At 37.5% G+C, this 20,436-nt stretch overlaps 1 protein-coding gene across 5 annotated transcripts in view; it reads right to left on the bottom strand.

The window, feature by feature from the left end:
• The window catches only part of CD36 (CD36 molecule), a 187,887-nt gene that overhangs the window by 103,844 nt on the left and 63,607 nt on the right, over positions 1-20,436 (bottom strand). For all 5 annotated transcript variants that reach the window (XM_039252470.1, XM_039252478.1, XM_039252469.1 and 2 more), the window contains exon 2: positions 4,755-4,803. The gene's annotated coding sequence lies outside the window, so the exon portion shown is untranslated. The remainder of the gene's footprint in view (positions 1-4,754; positions 4,804-20,436) is intronic.

Below are 20,436 nucleotides of genomic sequence, written 5' to 3'. Positions count from 1 at the left end.
TAGATTTGCCCTATCCAGGCAATCGTGGAAAATTCTTTTTACTGATCTCACCAGTATTGTTAACGTATTCATTTCTATGACTTCTCATTTAGCAGTGTATTGGATATGAGTCACTACCATAGATTTTAACCCTGGATCCCTGCAACCTATCCATGGGTGACTTTTTGTTCTGAGACTGCAGAACCTGAGAATATGAATACACAGACACACAGACACACACACACACACACACACACACACACACAAATGCATAGACATTCATATTCACTTATTATTCATATTATTTTAAAGTTTAATTCTTGTAGAGTTAACAGATAGTGTTATCTTAAGTTCACATGTACAATATAAAATTAAACAACGGTATTCATTATCCAGTGATCATCATGATAGAGGATATTTTTTCTTTAATGTTCCCCTAAATATTTCAAGAGCAGCCACAGGGAGTGGCAAACATACCCAACAGGGTGCCTGCGATGCATTTTGCAGTAAAGGAAGATTGTAGAAATTATACATGTTAAGTGATGTGCTTGAGGGATATGTCACAAGTGTGCCAATAGAATAGGCAGATGCCAATAAATCGCTGCACGTGTAATCATAGAACTTCTTTCCTTTACTCCCAGTTTAAACATCCCAGTGGCTGTGTGGGTGCAGGGGGTTCATAGTGGGAGGCCCTCATGGAGAGCATAGGTGAAGCCCAGCGGGAAGTTAAGTCATTTATCTGTTTACTGACATAGGTTTCTATTCAGAATCTGTGAGAAATTAGTCTGCATCGCTGTATCTGAACTCTACTGCTCAGTTCACATGGCCTACGAAACTCAGACCTGCCTGCTCATTTCCAGTCTGTGTTCATGATGTTCCTAACTCTCTCACCTGGCTCTGAAACTTCTCTCTGATTTTATCCTCAGGCCTCACCACTGACCTTGGTGCTTCTAGGGTCTTTGCCTGAATACGGATCTTGGCCTTTTCTTATGGACTTTGCTTAGGTTCCTCCCATCTGCATTTAAGGTTTCTCGGTTTTTGAGTGGGATATTTTCAGTGAGGTCTCGGCCTTGAAAAAAAATCAATCTTCTTCCTTGACATTCAGATGATGTCCCAAATGACCAGCTTGTGTTTAACAGTTTGGAATTGAAAATGAAGTCTATTTAGGCCTCTTGAATTCATTTATCACCTATTAGAATGCTTTTTAAAACAGACATTTAAATATTTAAAGGTATTCTAAGACTTTATTTATATTCTATGTACATGTTTATATATAAAGTTACTAGATGCAAAATACACTAATCGGTTTCTTCTCGGCTGTGAACTGGCATGCCTGCAAAGCAAAATTTAGTGCCTGTTTTTTCCTAGTGACACATGATTCCTCATCGTGATTTTTTTAAAAATAGTTTTTAGTTATTTCTAGGAGAGAGAGAGACAGCGTGAGCAGGGGAGGGTCAGAGAGAGAGGGAGACACAGACTCTGAAATTGGCTCCAGGCTCTGAGCTGGCAGTCAGCACAGAGCCCAACGTGGGGCTTGAACCCACGAACCGCGAGATCATGAAAGTCGGACGCTCAACCGACTAAGCCACCCAGGCGCCCCTCCTCATCGTGGTTTTTGATGAGACTTCGAAGAAGCTGGCCTTCATCACTAAAATACAGCAATTGTTTCAAATATTTAAAAAAATAGGTGTAGCCTTGTCATTTCTTTCCTTTGGAAGTATCCTGTTTCCAAATATAATGAGATCTTGAGAAATAATGTTTATCAGGCAAAAACATACAACCACTTGCAATGAGAGTTAGTTGAAATACAGGACTCAGCAATTCAGTATTTGAAAATTAAATGACAATTTGTTGAGACTCATTTAAATTTTAGGTAGGCGACTTGAAAAGCTGGGAAGAAAACCTCAAAATATATTTTTAAATGCCATTTTTTTGTTATCAAAGGAAAAACAAAATGGGCTGTTCATACAAAGGGAGCCCTTGAAGATTAAACAATTCTGACTGAGTCGATCTGGGATGGTGATTCCCCCACTTATAATACATGTAATCAGAGGTCACTTAACTTCTCTCAATCTAAATTTTATCCCTTGTAAAATACATCAGAAAGATGATAAATTAATAAAACCCGATTAACTTGATTTTATAACAGCCATTACAATCCTGAATGCCCTTTGCTGGTACATATTTTCTACTTGATCATGTGGAGCAAAAGTTACATCAAAAGAAGCAAGGTGAGTAAAATGTCAATATTTTTGTTTTTCCCATTAAATGATACATAATGGGAAATTTAAGGAATCAGTGAGAATATTAATCCACGGAGATACTGTCACATCCTAAAAGATAGTTATTAAAAGTTTTTCTCAGTATTAAACTAACAATGCAAACTGGAACATTTCCCCATTAGATTTTTTTTTTTTTTTGCATTACGATCACAGTAGTTAAACAAGGTAGAGATTGTTGTCTATTTTTTCCTTAGCTTCATCTGGTGTACACATACACTCTGTTTATTTCTTTTCTTTTTTTTTTTTTTTTCCTTTCCACATTTTCCCCTTAGAGCTTCCTTCCTGGTTACTGAGAAACTATTTCAAGCTTCCAGCTGAAGGACTCTACACGGTAATGTTCCTCAAACAACTGCATGGAAGATATTGGTAAGTATGTATTATAAGAGAAAAAAGGGGAAACCACTCACAAGCCCTCACATGATTGAAAGGAAACATCTGGTCCCTAACATTAATGAGGGGTTACAAAAAGAGTCACAGATTATGGAATTTTAAATTTAACAACAATGACCACCACATAGAAATGGTGAATTGAGCAGTTAAAATTTCAAGGCCTAACTCTTGATAAAGATTTACGTGGAAACTGAGAAACCACATGAGATGACAAAGACTTAATTCCACACCAAATTAATACAGAAAATACATGTGCATTTTAATGGGCATATGAAGGTTCTTCACTGGATAGAGGAAGCACACTTATGTCTGTGAGTCTTCCTATAAACTTCTTTCTGTAAAATTTGTAACTCTAGGTACTCATCTTGTTCATAAACACAATACTAAAAATCACTTTTATCATGGTTTTGTCTTTTGACTTTGTATTTTGCACTATTTATTTATTTATTTACTTATTTATTTATTTTTTTGCAAATAGTATATTGTCAAGCTGGTTTCCATAAAACACCCAGTGCTCATCCCAACAAGTGCCCCACTCCATGCCCATCACCCCCCTTTTCCCTCTCTCCCCAGCCCCATCAGCCCTCAGTTTGTTCTCAGTATTCAAAAGTCTCTCAAGGTTTGCCTCCCTTCCTTTCCGCAACTATTTTTCCCCTTCTCCTTCCCCATGGTCCTCCGTTAAGTTCCTCCTAATCCACCTATATGAGCAAACATATGGTATCTGTCCTTCTCTGCCTGACTTATTCTACTTAGCATAACACCCTCAAGTTCCATCCATGTTGCTACCCCTGGCCAGATTTCATTCTTTTTCATTGCCATTGTATAGATAAACCACGTCTTCTTGATCCATTTGTCAGCTGATGGATACTTAGGCTGTTTCATGTTTTGGCTATTGTTGAGAGTGCTGCTATGAACATTGGGGTACATGGGCCCCTATGCATCAGCACTCCTATTTTGCACTTTTTAAAAGTGGAAATAGGGCCATGAGGATGACTTAGTTGGTTAATAATCTGACTCTTGATTTTGGCCCAGGTCATGATTTCATGGTTTATGAGCTCAAGTCCTGCAGAACCTGTTTGGGATTCTCTCTCTCTCTCTCTCTCTCTCTCTCTCTATCTCTCTCTCTCTCTCTCTCTCAGAATAAATAAACAAACTTAAACAAACAAAAAAACCCCAAAAGTGGAAATAAATGTATAATGAATGACCTTACAGAATCATTTCCCAGCTTCAGCATTTATCAAAATCTTGCTATTTGGACAACAGATCACTTTGGTATATACTGTCCAAAAGGCCTTGGTGAAGGGAAGGGAATCATGGAGAATGCATGAAAAATGAATGGACATGTAAATATTGAAATTTGAAAGCTATATCAGAGATTAGATTAGAACTGCAAAGACCAAGGTTGGGAGTCACTAGATAAAGCAGTCTTGAAATTTTGTTTTGCATGCAAGCCACTTTACAGGCCAGAAGAAACTGCTTGGGTTCATTTTGCTATAATAGAAATTTAGAAACATATAGTACCAAAGAGATAACATAAATTATTGAGTCTAAGAATGTCACCTCTACTTTTCTTTTTTTTTTTTTTTAACATTTCTTTATTATTGAGAAACATAGAGAGACAGAGCATGAGCAGGGGAGGGGCAGAGAGAGAGGGAGACACAGAATCTGAAGCAGGCTCCAGGCTCTGAGCTGTCAGCACAGAGCCCGACGCGGGGCTTGAACTCACACACCGTGAGATCATGACCTGAGCCGAAGTCAGATGCTTAACCGACTGAGCCACCCAGGCGCCCTTACTTTTCTTTATGATACCCGAAATGAGAACTCTATTCCACTGCCTTTGTCACATTGTCATATAAACGCCTTGGAGGTTTGGCTCCGTTACTTGACAGTAACAACTCAGTGTTGGAGAGTTTCCCCTTGTGGAAAGCGGTCAAAGATCTGTATGACGAAGTGTTGCTGGTTACATTGAGAGACTGATGTGTTATCAAGGTGACAAAGAGTCATTAATGGGGGAGTTGAGGATAGAAGTCGCACACTTGACATTTTGGAGCCGTGCCAGCTGTGGACACATAAGAGACACATAAGAGAAGTAGGTTAGCTTACCTGTGACATTAGCAAGTCTCCCCACACTCCAATGAGCACCAAAGAGGCCCTAAAAACAAAAGATAAATGTGACCAGTGATTCTGCATCCTCCTTTCCTCCCTACGCAAACCCTACTTCTCTTCATCTCTGAGAGAACATTTTCAGACTATACAACTAAGTAGGGTTTCAGATACCCTTACACTTTTTGCTCATGCTGAGATTTTACTCCACCTTTGCAGGGAGAATTTATAGAAAATAAGCAACTTGTGCAGCAACCTGATCTGTAAAAGGCTTAAAAATATCCTAAGGACAGTCTCAAGAATTGTCTCATTTATCTTACATCACTGAGCAAAACTTAGATATCCTCTAACCCTGGATGACACAGTTGGGGCACATAAGAACCAGAAAAGATATTTATATCCCTACATTGTGTGAGATACCTCTGATACCTTTGAATAGGTTCCCAAGATTAATGAAAATTATAATCATTTAACTTTCTATGGATGATTCTATGAATTCGCAAATTTCCTTTTGAAGTCCTTTGAATAACAGCCTGAAAAACAGCACGCCACACATGCTTTTCTTTCAGTTTCTCTCAGAAAGGGGCAATTAGGTTAACTATTTCAGTAGCTTCATAAAAATGTAAAATGTATGTTTACAACTATCATGTAAGTGCTTGAAACAAGACCTTGTATGAAAGCAGCTTCTTTTTTTTCTTCACCAAGAGCCTATATCCTAGAATAACCTTCACTTAATCCAATTTATAAGGAGGATTGATATTTTTCTATTTTTTTCTTGTGAGTTTGGGAGTTTACTTTACAAAAAGTATTTCACATTTATAGTCATGCTATAGAAACTTCTGGTAATTTTGCATCATGGTTTAAAAATGTATGTTTTTAGAAGACATAAACGAAATGTTTGGACACTATTACTAATGTCTCTGTTTGGATTTGTTGCTGTTTCCAGCCATGTTATACTAAGTTGTACATGGCAATAGTCAAGCCAAAAGGATTCGCTGTAAACACCAGCTGAATCTCCTTGGGGAAGAATGTAAATTTAGTTGAATGTTTGGTTTCACACAAAAGCTGGACAAATTAATGTCAAGGAGCAAAGAGGCTTTATGAGCCTCTCTGTTTAGAAAGATGGTTTCCTGGAGAATTTACTGTCCGTGACACTCATTTCAAAGTTAACAAATGCTGCCTTGTGTTATTAACTATCATTATCCAGTAAATTGGAAGCTTGTAGAGGGAAGTGATTTATAGTCATTATTGTGTCTAGAACATAATGGATACTGAATGCTTTTTAAAAAGCATTGTATAATGTAATAATCAGTTTTCAATCAAAAGTTTGATAAAATTCTGATCATCTATAGTATCAGAATCATGACCAATGAGCCTCCGTCATGCACAGGAATTTCCTATTGCACAATCAAATCTTAAAGTTTACCTTTTTAAAAAAATTTTTATGTTTATTTCTTTTTGACAGAGAGAGTGTGAGCAGGGGAGGGACAGAGAGAGAGGGAGACACAGAATCTGAAGCAGGCTCCAGGCTCTGAGCTGTCAGCACAGAGCCCAACGCGGGGCTCAAACCCACAGACTGTGAGATCATGGCCTGAGCTGAAGTTGGACACTGAACCAGCTGAGCCACCCAGGCACCCCTAAAGTTTACCTTTAAAGTCAAGCTAACCTATCTTTCCCCTGGGATCTCAGAATTCTCTCCAATGTCAGGCAATTCTTAATGACTTCTTATTTCTTCACTCTCTCAAGCAAGGTTGACTTTTGAGAACAACTATTCTGTGACTATGAAAGTCAGACTGACTGACACATATACGTGAAGCAATTTATTCAAAGTGAATGCAAATGATCAGTGCTAACTCAAGTCACACATATGGCAGATGAAAAAACGTAAATCCTTCTTCTGGGTGCACTGCTGTTAGTGGTTGGCTCCATTGTAAACTCTCATCTCTACACTACACTGAACTTATGTCTCCAACATGTCACTCATGGCTTATGTTCCCTCAATGTATAGTTTAAACAGACCCTTCTACTTCTCTGGCTCCTGCTATGACACTCCACCTTACAGTTATTTACTTAACCCATCGCAGTTAAGTTTTATTAAGTGTCTCATGTAAGAACACTATAGTGCAGATAAACTACTAGAGGAAGAAGCTGTCCTATTTATCAGTCAGGCTTTATTATTTATCCTTGCTGTTACAATCACTACTAATCAAGTGTCAAAATTAGTTTGATTGTAACATCCTTTCTTATCCTGGTAATCTGTTGTTATGTTTTTACTCTTACAACTACAGTTCTTAATAGGAAATGGGTATCTAATGGATTACATTATATATATATATTACATATAATATGTATATAATGGATATGTAATGTATATCTAATGGTTATATTCATATATATATTGCACAATCAAATTGTATATTCATATATATATATGAATAGAGGCAAAGCCTAAATAAATGAGACCTACGTTGTTATGATGAATGTAACATGGCCATCTTAGTCCTAATCATTCCTTTCAAATACTAATTAATAACATTGAATTTCCTATTTTTTTGATGCTTTGCAATAGTTTGTCTTCAATCACTCTTAGGCAATAAGAAATAGCATTTTCATTGGAAGAAAATAAATGAAACCTTTAGAGAGTGGTCACATTTTTAGTGGAATAAATAATATATATATATTTCATTTTTAAGTATTTCTCTACTTACATTTGAAGAACATTCTCATTTTTAAACAGAAAAAAAACAATTAAAAAATTGGGGCGCCTGGGTGGCTTAGTCGGTTAAGCGTCCGACTTTGCTTAGGTCATGATCTCGCGGTTCGTGGGTTCGAGCCCCGCGTCGGGCTCTGTGCTGACTGCCAGCTCAGAGCCTGGAGCCTGTTTCAGAGTCTGTCACTCCCTCTCTCTCTGACCCTCCCCTGCTCACGCTCTCTCTCTCTCTCTCTCTCTCCTAGAAATAAATAAAACATAAAAAAAAAATTTTTTTTAATTATATCAAGAAAGATAATATGGTTTGAATATTTCTCCAAAGAAATATTGCTTTATGCAACCTGCCAGTTATACTTGTATTTTTATTATAAGAGTATAAGAAATAAAATGTTTATTTTCTTATAGTAGAATAAGAAATAGAGCCAGCATTGCCATATAAACAATATGCTATTGTTTTCTACAATTGCTTTATGATATTAATTTAATTTAAAACTAGTATTCATTCATTTGGGAGGAGCTGATCACACACAGAAGTTGAAGATTCCTTATGGACTTAGAAGTAATAGCATGTCAACTCACTGCCTTCAAAGCCTGTGGCCCTTTTTTCTCATCTTGTACCTTCTCCAAAATCATCCTGCCAACTCCAAGATTTATACAGCCTTGAAGAAAAATCAATCTCAAGCCCAAGAATTTTGATTGAAAGAGCAAACAGAATGACTTAAGAACAATTGTCTTCCACCTGGGAGATCCTGTAAGTGAAAAGGGAGTACATTTCCTCCCAAGAGAAATCAAGCTGTAAATAAACAGAATGAGCTCATATCCTAAATACTCTGACATCCAGATATCTCTTATATACCCACTCCCAGAACGTTTCTTTCTGTCACATCCAGGCATCTCATATACACACACTCCCAGAGTGTTTCTAAAAGCTATTTAGAAAATCTTGGGTCTTGATAAATGGTGACATCAAGGTGTGTGACAGCAGGGGTTGAACAAGATTATTTAAAAAACTACCATCTCGAGGCTTTTCTAGAAGGGAAGGTAGAGATGTTAGCACCTTCCCCAGGGATCCTTACCAGAGTCATTTTCCAAGCTTTGCTATGTATAAAATTGGAATGTACCAATCACCCACTTTTTGCTAAACATCCAAAGACATTATAAAACAATCATTTGAGGGTGAGCAGAAAATGGTTTCTACAATGAGAAGATACCAATGTGAAGAGAAATACCTTTCTTTTACATTAAAAGATTTTATTTATTTATTTATTTATTTATTTATTTATTTATTTATTTATTTTTACATTTAAAAACAAATGGCATTTCAGAGACTGCGTAAAAGAATATTCTAAGACTTTCCCCAGTTCTGTGATCTTTTGGAATAAAACCTGCAACACATTTCAGAGAAAAAAACTACCAACAACATTAGTGAGCAAACCAGGCATCCATATTGCTGTGTATATCCCAGCACCCATATGGAGATCACTTTGTGCAACAAAGGGAATGTGTATTTCTTGTCCTTGATCATGGATCAAGTGGCCTAATAACTTTTCGTGTAATTAGATTCTGGATTTTATTTAGACCTCCTTCTGTCAGTAACTCTCTAACGGTGTGGTTGCAGAAGAATCTTAGCCTATTTTGCTTCTGGTACATTGTGTTAGCAGTTCTGTGGTTTTTCCCTCTTAGCTTTTCCTCTGCCTATTCTTTGGTTCCCTTGGTCACTTTGTCCTGTGTCACACTATCCGGTTACGTGTTTGCGGCACTTATGCCATGTATTGGCAGCTTCCTGCCATCCTAGCACTTAACAAACATGCTTACAGCAGAGATTATCATGTGAAGCTTTGAATGAGTCTATTTAAGGTAATGTAGCAACACATACAATTTCTAGGTCAAAGTGCAAAACATGCTTAGGAAATAGAGGAAGAGACAGAGAAAAATGGAGGATGATACTCCAATAAGTGAAGAACAAAGGAGTACAGGATGTAAGAAAATATGACAAGGCTTTATTAGACTCCTGTACCTAAAGTCTGAGTTTTAGGTATGGTCTACTAAGAGCGATGAGGAGACCTGAATTCTTGATGGAGTTCTTCCATGACCATCTCCAGGAACCTCAGGAAAGTCACTCAGTCAAGTTCTCTGGGCCTCCGTTTTATTGTCTGCTAAATGGAAATAAAAGTATTTGCCCTGCTAATCTGGTAGCCTTGTTGTTTTTTGCAGAATGGTCCAGTTTCTACAGCAAAGCCTGCTGATAAGGAGGAGTTCAACACAGCTATGTCCATCCAGATAGGAGCCCTCGCAAGGCATGAACTCCTAGGGCTCCTTTTCAGGCAAACATTTGGAGAGTTTTAGTTTGATTCCTTAGCTTCCTATTCCTGCAAAATTATTCTATTGTAGATTTGGCATCACTCTTCTCTCATCTCTCTCAAAAGCTCTTGTGTTGGAGCGCCTGTGTGGCTCAGTCAGTTAAGCAACTGGCTCTTAGCTTCAGCTCAAGTTGTGATCTCATGGTTCGTGAGTTCTAGCCCCACATTGGGCTCTGTGCTCACAGTGCAGACCCTGCTTGAGATTCGTTCTCTCTCCCTTTTTTAATTCCCCTCCCCTACTTGTGCTCTCTTTCTATCTCAAAATAAATTATTTTTTAAATGCCCTTGCGTCATTTTTATTTGTACCCTCTTTTGAAAACTTACACGTATACTACTTAATATTTAAAAGAGGGGTACTGGGTGGCTCAGTTGATTAAGTGTCTGACTCTTGATTTAGGCTCAGGTCATGACCTCACAGTTTGTGAAATCAAGCCCTGCATCTGACAGTGCAGAGCCCACTTGGGGTTCTGTTTCCCTCTCTCTGTCTTTTCCCACTCTCTCTCTCCTCCTCCTTCCTCTCTCTCTCTCTCTCTCTCTCAAAATAAATAAACAAACTTAAAAAAGTAAAATAGGCAAATCTTAATCATGTGTCTTGATATTAGTGCCTTAAGGCTTGGTTTTAGTTGCAGAATGGGCTCTTTTTATTTCATAGGTAGACTCATGTTTTATCACTACGCTGCTTAATTCAAAACAAGGTAAAAGGGACAGATAGAATGTAATCTTTGCTCAGTTATTGATAGCAAAGGAAAGTGGCCAGAGAGGACTGTGTGATGAGATGATGGGAACATAAGATATGCAAGTAGGAAGGTCTGCAGAGCTGAGATTACAGCACAGAGAAGGAAAACACGGAAAATGCTACTATATACTTTGTCTGCAGTCAAGTTTTCTTAGGTTGCTACTCAATGTTCAAAACTGGGAGCGTCCCAGCCCCAAAATCAGTAAACATTTTTTAAAGGTCTGTATGAGTAAGGAATGGAGAAAGAAGTCAAACTGTCACTATATTCAGATGATATGATATTATATACAGAAAATCCTAAAAACTCCATCAAAAATCTGTTAGGACTAATACAAGTACAGTAAAGTTGCAGGACATGCAATCAATAGGCAAAAATCTGTTGCATTTCTATACATTAATAACAAAATGTTGAAAAGCAATATTAAGAAAACAATTCCATTTATAACTGCATCAAAAAGAATAAATTCCTTGAATACATTTTACCAAGGAGGTAAAAGATTTGCATATTGAAGAGATCATTGTGAAAGAAATTGAAAAAGACACAAATGAATAAAAAGATATTCTGTGCTCATAAATTAGAAGAGTTACTATTATTAAAACATCCATACTGAACGCAATCTACAGAGCCAATGGAATCCCTATCAAAATTCCAATGGCATTTTTCAAAGAGACAGAACAAATAATCTTAAAATTTCCATGCAGTAACAAAAATCTCCAAATAGACAAAGCAACATTAAGAAAGATGAACCATGACAGACTCTTGAATGCCGAGAACAAACTGAGGGCAGATGGGGGGTGGGGGGGAAGGCGGGAGATGGACATGGAGGAGGGCACTTGTGGGGATGAGCACTGGTGTTATAGGGAAATCAACTTGACAATAAACTATTTAAAATAAATAAATAAACATTAAAAACATTTTAAAAAATAAAATAAAGTAAAATACAATGTAAAAAAAAAAAGAAAAGAAAAGATGAACAGCCCCAGGAAGGACAACAGAGAATGTGCTAAGCGATTACAAACAGTGCTGGTAAAACAAAACCACAATGATGATATTCTGAAGAGCATTTTTTCCATTTCCCTTGGGAATCAAGCTTATTCAGCTAGAGGAGTGAGCAGGCTTAACTAATTCTGCCAATAAGAGGCTATCATAAGAGTGGGAATGAGCATCCCAGCGGTGACCAAGTTTAGGTGCCCTCCCCAGGGGCATTTCCCAGGTATAGGTGGCCCGGGCTCTGTGGCCACAGGATGCACATCTGCCCCAGGAGCCGGCCCCAGGACAGGGTCTATGGGCTCTGGGGTGAGGTCTGTGCCCGGCTGCTGACTCAGTGGGTGGATCTGGTGCAGGGGACTGCGTGCCACTGGTGGGGCTGCCTGTGTGCACTGGGTGTCTCAGTAGGGTAAGCCTCTGACTCTTGATCAGGCCATGATCTCTTGGTTCATGAGTTCAAACACCATGTTGGGCTTTGCAATAACAGTGTGGAGCTGCTTGGGATTCTTTCTCTCCCTCTCTCTATGCCCCTCCCCCTGCTTATGTTCTCTCCCTCTCAAAATAAATAAATAAACATTAAAAAAGGAAAGAAGAACAAAATTGGAGGCATCATGCTACCTCACTTCAGACTATATTGTAAAGCTATAGTAATTAAAACAGTATGGCATTGGCATTAAAACAGGCATGCAGATCAATGGAACAAAATAAAAAACCCATAAACTCTTATATACATGGTCAGTTAATTTACAACAAAGGAGCCAAGAATATACAATGGGGAAAGGACAGTCTCTCAATAAATTGTGCTGGAAAAACTGTACAGCTGCGTGTAAAAGAATGAAACTTGACCCCTACTTATCCCATTGGACTTCATATTAACCCCAAACAGACTTAAGATTTGAATATAAGACCTGAAACCATAAAACTCCTAGAAGAAACATAGGTGGTAAGCTCCTTAACATTAGTCTTGGTAATGAGTGGTTTTTTCTTTTAATTTTTAATTTTATATATTTTGAAAGAGAGAGAAAGTGAGCAGAAGTGAGGTAGGGATAAGGGGGAGGGAGTAAAAACTCCAAGCAGGCTCCTCACTGTCAGTGCAGGGTCTGACATGCAGCTGAAACTCACAAACTGTGAGATCATGACCTGAGCCAAGATGGAGTCAGATGCCTAACTGATGAACTACCCAGGGGCCCCAGTGATCCGTTTTTGAATCTTACATCAAAAGCACAAGCAACAAAAGCAAAAGTAAACATGTGAGACTATATCAAGCTACAAAGATTCTGCATAGCAAAGGAAACTATCAACAAGATTACAAGGCAAACTATTTTCAAAAATATTTGCAAATCCTAGATCTGATAAGGAGATAATATTAACAATATATAAAGAACTCATAAGACTCAATAGCCAGTAAAACCCCCAAATAATCCAATTAAAAAGTGGACAAGAAGACCGGAATGTACAATTATCTAAAAAAGATATACATGGGAAACAGACATGTGAAAATATGTTCAACATCAATAATCCTCAGGGAAATGCAATTCAAAACCACAATGAGAAATGACTCAAAACCATACCTGTTAGAATGGTTATTATCAAAAAGACAAGACCTAAGAAGTATTGGTATGGATGTGGAAAGAAGGGAACACTTTGCACGTTTCAAATGCAAATTGGTGGCTCTACTATGGAATGTATGGCCGTTCCTTAAAAAATTAAAAAGGGAACAACCATATGATCCAGCAATTCTACTTTGAGTATTTATCTGAAGAAAACAAAAACATAACTTCAAAAGGTTATATGTGTTATTTATAATAGCTGAGATAAGGAAGCAACCTCAGTGTCGATTGATGAATAGATAAAAAATTTATATATAGATATATTAGAGTATATATTATATAGAGAGTGTATATGTGTCCATATTTCTGTATATATAATATACAAATTACAGTATACACACAATGGGATATTATTTAGCATAAAAAAATGAAATCTTGCCATTTACTACAAGAGAATTATGCTAAGTCAAATCGGACAAAGAAAAACAAATACCATATGATCTCTCTTGTATGTGGACTCTTAAAATCAAAAACAATAGCTCATAGGTACAAAGAAAAGACTGGTTGTTGCCACAAGTGGGAGAAGTGGTGGGAACCCAAAGGTAAAAGAACAATAACATCAAAACAAAAAAGAAAAGAAAAAGAAAAAAGAGAAATAGTGGGTTTTAAGGAGAAATGTTAAGTTCCACTTTGGAGATTTTGCGTCTGGAGAGCCTGTGGGCTATGGAGACACCTGATAGGCACTAGAATATATACTTCTGGACTTAGGAGATGTGTTTGAATTATAGGTAGATTGAGAAGCATCCACATATAATTGAAGCCAAAGGAGAAGGTGAGATGTGTCAGGGAAAATGGAGAGCAAGAGGAAGTAAAAGGCCAGAACCCTTCATGTGTGGGCAGAGAAAGAGGGACCTGCAGAAGAGACAGAGATGGAAAATCCTCAGGAGGAGTAAGAATAAGAAAACAAGTGGAGTCTGAGGTCACAAAAGCTGGTGGAAGTGTATTTCTCAACAAGGGGAGAGAGCAAGTACGGTAAGAATTGAGAAATGTGAGATTAGGGTTATAGCTGACCTCGATCACAGGCATTCCTGGGGGTGGAAGTCAGACTGGAGAGGGATAAGAATTGGGAGGGGAAGGCCAAGTGCAGGGAACTTTCCTAGGAAATCTGACTGCCGGAGGGAAATAAAACAGTGAAGAACCTAAGGCTTCGAGGGGATGAAGTGGAGGGGTGGTGAGACAAAGCATGGTGAACTGCTTACTGGCAAGGAGTCCGCAGAAGGACAGAGATTGAAGCTATAGGAGTTTAAGGAAAGTAACCCATTCAACAATTAGTTGAGAGTCTCTTATGTGCCAGATCAATCCACCCACCCTCTATTGAGAACACAGGTGTAAACTACACATATGACAAGTTAACCTGAGGCTTCATCACCAAGGAAAGCAATTCTTAAGGTTGTTATCCTAAAAGTTCTTATTCCAACCTCTCACCTCCGTTTTGCCCATCCCCACTCCTCCACATACCTGAATACCTGGCAGGAGTTCATACAAAAGAAAAAAGAAAAAGAAAGAAAAAAAAAAAAAAAAAAGAAGCCAAATTCCTTACAGTCTTTCTTACCTGGAATTCCCCAATAGAATCAAGCCCTAATACCCTCAGTTATCTATTGTGGGCAATAAAGTAACTTCTCTCCTATGCATCTAGAATGGCATTTCTTATGCACTATGCAAAGAGGTTCATTCTGTAAATGAGATGAAGAACCTGGCTGATGATGGTTGCAATGAAGGAGGGCACTATCCTACTTAAAGAGGAAACACCCCAGAAGCAGCTGCTAGGAATTTTCCAAACACGACATGACTTTTCATGGTTGGTGTGAGCTGGTGAAATTTTCAGGTAAGCTACAGGGTGAGACCACTCTAGTGCTGTAAGAATCATGCTCCATAAATTCCATTCCTCTCTTACCCTTGAAAGCCTGGACCTCATTTGGGTGAGATAAAAAAGCCCAGCTGGCTTACTCTGGGAAGATATCATCAGGAGGTCTTGATATAGGTGTGGTGAAAGGAAGGGAATGGTTAGGAAGATGATATGGCATTGCTGGAGAATAGGAGTCAGTGGCCTGCTGTAATTACCAATAACAAATAGAAACTTTATATAGCTTCCTTTAGGTCAGCCTTGCTCATGTTTAGTTCACATATATTCTGAGGACAGATGGCGCTCTGAAGCCTAAGACTGAGAGTTTGAGTAAGGTAAAGGTACTTAGAAGGAAAATTAAGAAAAGTAGGCTCCTAAAAGGGATTGTCAAACATTATTCTGGTACTCAAGCTTATCATTCTAGTTCTTGAGTTGTTGACAGGCACCACTTTGCACATGTGTCACACTGCGCTGGGGTAACATCCCCATGTGGGATAAAATGCACATATTTCAACTTTCTAGTGGTAGTGGAGATGCTGACTGTGGTGACAGTATGTGGGCACACAGGAATGGGAAACAAATGTTGTTTGAGAGGACATAAGGTTTATTAGTGGAGGGAAGTAACTAGACAAATTATTGAGGTATGTATATGTGACATCTCCATTTTTCCTTCCCTTATTTCTAAACTAATTGCTATGCCATTTGAGTGATCTTACCATGAATATTCTTGAAGAGCATCACAGAGAGGTCCTTTGAACTTGACTCCACATTAAGGATTTTTTCAAGTGTCCTAACTCATTAAACATATTATGCTTGATATCATGGAAAGGAAGGAAGAGAAGTGACTTCAGTCAAGGGTAGATGGATAGGACTCCGGAAGTTCAAAAAAGAGACTGCCAGCTTCATTGCAATATCTTGGGGAAGGGGTAGGAGCTCAGTGGCTGTGAGCTGTGCCTAGGGAAGTATCTCTAAGTATCTCCAGGACGTTTGCCTTCTACAAAGACTTTTGTATTCCAAACTTCAAAAAGAAGCCTAGAAACTCAGGGCACTATGAGACTTGGTCATTAGATATTTTAGTGAAAATCAGAACAGGAAACAAGAGCAGCCTGTGGAGCTTTAGTGTAGGTGAAACCTCTAGGACTTACCCATGACTTTGACAAGAAGGAGGGGAACATAATAACAGAGATTGAATTACCTCCCAATCACTGGGTATGCAGAATCTGAGTTGATAAAAAGAACCATATTAATATGACATACTTCTCACCCTTTCATTTGTGGCTATAAAACCATCTCCATTGCAAGCCATACCTACAAATATTGAAGGTCACTACCATGAACGCTATTTCTGCTAACTCCTACCAAGAGGTTAGGGTGAAGTTCACACAGTAAGTGAACTTCACAGCAAGTAATGAAATGTTCATCAGTTACTCACAACTCAAATGCTTCTGCTGTATTACCCCTTTATACTCAGTCTTCTTTCCTCAGTGAAATAAAGACTCCTCATCACACATGGTCACTGGCCCTGTCTCTTGATTATGGGGTCTCAGCTCCTCAGTTTCATGTTTCTAATGTCTAATCTCTTCTTTATACTTTCCTGAATTTTCCTATTTTCTTAAGTCTTTATGCTCTTCTCTCCTTATAGTCTAAGCTCATCTGCCAGGATTTCAGTTTCATATTTTACTTTACATCTACAAAGAGTACTAATCCTGATCTTCAATCTCTCCAGCTTTTTCTGTTGTTTTGCTCTTGATGTAGTCTTATCTTGGTACTGATACAGCACAATGCCTGTCTAGTACTCAAAACTTTGAAACTAAAACTAAATACCCATTCTTCCTAACATTCAAATACTCCATAATGTAATATGGGGATGTTTTTAGCTTAAAAGGTAACTGTATGAACCAAAATACTTTAAAGTTATAAAGGAAACAGTAATGATGGCATGGATTTTGTAGTTGATTTTTTCCTTTTTTTTTTTTTGGTTTATTTTATTTGTTTTAAAACAAAGTTCATTCCCCTAATCATTTTGTGTAAACTATCACATCTCTTTCTGCCTACTAATAGGCTCCTGGTAAAGCTCAAATTAATTTATGTCACCAATATCTTGTTATTTCTAAAAAAAATAGGATGATATTGAAATGTTAGTGAGCCTTGAAAATTAATGCTTTGTAAAGGAATTCCTTTATGGCGTCTATTAACCATATTCATGGCCCTACCTTTGTAGTTTGGCTTCTATGTTAAATAAAATTTGAAGAACTTTAGAGTAGACCAAGAGAAATAACTAAAAAATGACTAGCAGAATAATGGTATTTAGAGAAGTAAACAAAATTGTTGGCATAAAGAATGTAATAAAGAATATATGGTACTTAGAGAAGTAAACAAAATAGTTGGCATAGAGATATAGTAAATAATACATTTCAGTGGAAGCATTCACTGGACATGTGGTTTGTTAATCTAAATAAATTTGTTTTACCTATAAACATTGCTAAAAAATACTCTAAAGCATTGAACATGGTCTTGATAATTTTTTTAATTCAAAGAAAGTCATCTGCCTTAATAAGACATGATAATCCAACAGGGAAATAATTTTAAGGGTCCAAAACCTTGCCTAACTGAACTGAAGAGGCTCTGTTTCTATTTTTCACACAGACAGCACAACAGGTGCTAGTGTGCTCAGCTCATGAGTAGTTAACTATTGCCCACACACCAAAACAATGTTCCGAAACAGTTATGCAGAACTAAGCCCATCTCCAAGTAATACTAAAGTGTGACCATATGATTAATGATGATTCACTACCCTTTTATAAAAGACCACTATTATTATGACATAACACACGTGGTACAACGAGAATAACAATATTTTGGAGACTATGTATATGATTCTTTCCAGCCTACAAATGAAGTGAATGGGATACCCTGGGATTTAGGAACTTGCCCAAATTCATATGGTTATTTAAAATGTCCTCATTTCTAATATAGTTTGTCCAACTCCAATGCAGGACATTGATAAATTCAAGATGCTTGTATGTAATAGAAAACCACAGATAGTTGCAGAGTGATCATCACAAATAAAATTTGAACAGATTTCGAATTTTAAAAGTTGAGTGTCATTTTTTTAAATTAGTCAAAAAGTGCTCATCAGCCTAGAAATGTTATGAAGCCAAAGATTATTATAATTTTTAGAATGTTTGGTATAAATGTCATAAAAGGTAGTTTCCAAATAAGATTCATTATTGAATTCAGAACTTTTATTTCTTCTGCCTTTTAACACAGGGTTATTTTTGCCAAGCACTCTAGTCACTATTAGGAATCAAATGGTAAGACAGACATGGTTCCTACTTTGTAATTGCTCCCAGACTAGCAATTTAGAAGCAATTAAATAGCCAGTGAGAATTCAATATAAAAATATTTTAATGCCTATTATTTTTCAGGCACTATCCTAGGTGCTATAAGCAGCAGTACAGCAGAGAAGGAGGCTGACCAAACACCTGCCCAAACGTTCCTTGGGTTGGGGGGAGGAGAAAGAGAAAGAAAGAGACAAGGACAGAGACAGAAGTGAAATATAGAAAACTATATATCCAAAAATACAAATAGTTCTGTATGATGTCACAAAATGACAAGTACTGTGAAGAGAATAAGTTAGGATAAAGGGAAGAGAATGCCAGGAGGTGAGGAAGAGCATGGCTGTTTTGGAAGGCCTCTCTGAGGTGCCACATTGAAGCAAAGATCTGGGAAACCATTCCAGGCAGAGCTATCATAAGCATAAAGGCCCAAAGGATGGACGTATTAGAGAAACAACAAAGCCAATATTGCAGGGATGGAGTAAAGGAAGAGGAGACGATTCATAGAAGAGAAGGTGGGAGGAGGCCAGGTCAAATTAAGCAAGGTTTATAGGTCATGGTAGGAGTTTTGATTATATTCTATGTGTGTTGGGAAGCCATTTCAAAATAGGGAAGTGTAGGGGAAAGAGTAGAAACAAAAGGATTAGTTAGGAGATTAGTGTAGGAGGCACTGGGTATAGGGTTGACCTGACAGAGGGTAGTCTTAGTGAAGTTATTGAGAAAAGGATGCATTATATATATGTATATAGACACACACATGACTACACACACAGAATAATATGTATATATACATACAATATGGGTTTGAACTACGTGGGGCCACTTATATGTGGATTTTTTTCAATGAGTACAATATGGTATAAATACAGTAAATGTTTTTTCTCTATAATTTTCCTAATACACTTTTTCTCCAACTTTATTGTAAGAATACAGTATATAACACATACAACACGCAAAATATGTATTAATTGAAAATTAAGGCCTCTGGTCAAGAGTAGGCTATTGAGTTATGTTCTTGGGGAGTCAAAAGGTATCATCCATGGGTTTTCAATTGAGCAGGGGGTTTGTGCCCTTTACCCTGTGCTGTTCAAAGGTCAACTTCTTATACATATATATAAGTAAAGCATAGTCGCTGATGAATTGACTGGATGTTGGATGTAAGGAACAGGAAAAATTATGGTGAATCCTGTGTATTTGCCTCTGAAAGGTTATTTAACTCAACCTTGGTGAACAAGTAAGCTTTCTTGAAGAGAGTAATGTTCTACCATTTTTATTAGGTCAAAATATGCAAAAACCTCTAATAGATATATCCCTCAAATACATAACTACATATTTACCAAATACATCAGCTAAAATGACTATTTTTTAGCTTATTTCTTCAACAGCAATTGGAATAAAAGCTTATAAAGTATTTCTATTGATTTACTAATCTTGGAAGAATTTCATTATTAATGAAGGGTGCAGGATGTTTCTGTGTTATCTTTCAAATTTCATGTATAGATGGAAACATAGCAACGATACAAAGGAGAAGGGCAGTTTGTGTAGACAATGTTTCATTGAAACCAACTAAGACAGCATAGTTAAGTGAGAAGGAGGGTAAAGATTTATAAAGGAGAGGAAAAAAAATAATGATAAAATGTACAAGTTGGAAGGAACTTAGAAGTCATTTTGTTCAATCACTATTTTACAGATGGGAAAGTAAGTATCAGAAATACTAGGTAACAAAGTAATTTTGTAAGAAAATTTTTATCTTCCCTGTTCACATACAAGTATATATCATTTTGCCTTCTATCTCATTCTTGACTTTTTAAAAAATTTATTTAAATGTTTATTTAATTTGGAGAGAGAGAGAGACAGAGAGTGAACAGAGGAGGGGCAGAGAGAGATGGAGACACAGAATCCAAAGCAGGCTGCAGGCTCTGAGCTATCAGCACAGAGCCTGACACAGGGCTCGAACTCACAGACTGAGAGATCATGACCTGAGTGAAGTCGGTCGCCTAATCGACTGAGCCACCCAGGCGCCCCTCATTCTTGATTTTTAAAGAAAATACATGCTTTTTAAACTCGAGAAGTATTACTCTCTTTATTTGTTACATG

Source organism: Hyaena hyaena, unplaced genomic scaffold, assembly GCF_003009895.1.
Source record: "Hyaena hyaena isolate Hyena2069 unplaced genomic scaffold, ASM300989v1 scaffold_415, whole genome shotgun sequence".
Lineage (NCBI taxonomy): Eukaryota > Metazoa > Chordata > Mammalia > Carnivora > Hyaenidae > Hyaena > Hyaena hyaena.
The sequence above is the reverse complement of the archived record's forward strand: the minus strand, read 5'-3'. Positions and strand labels throughout refer to the sequence as shown.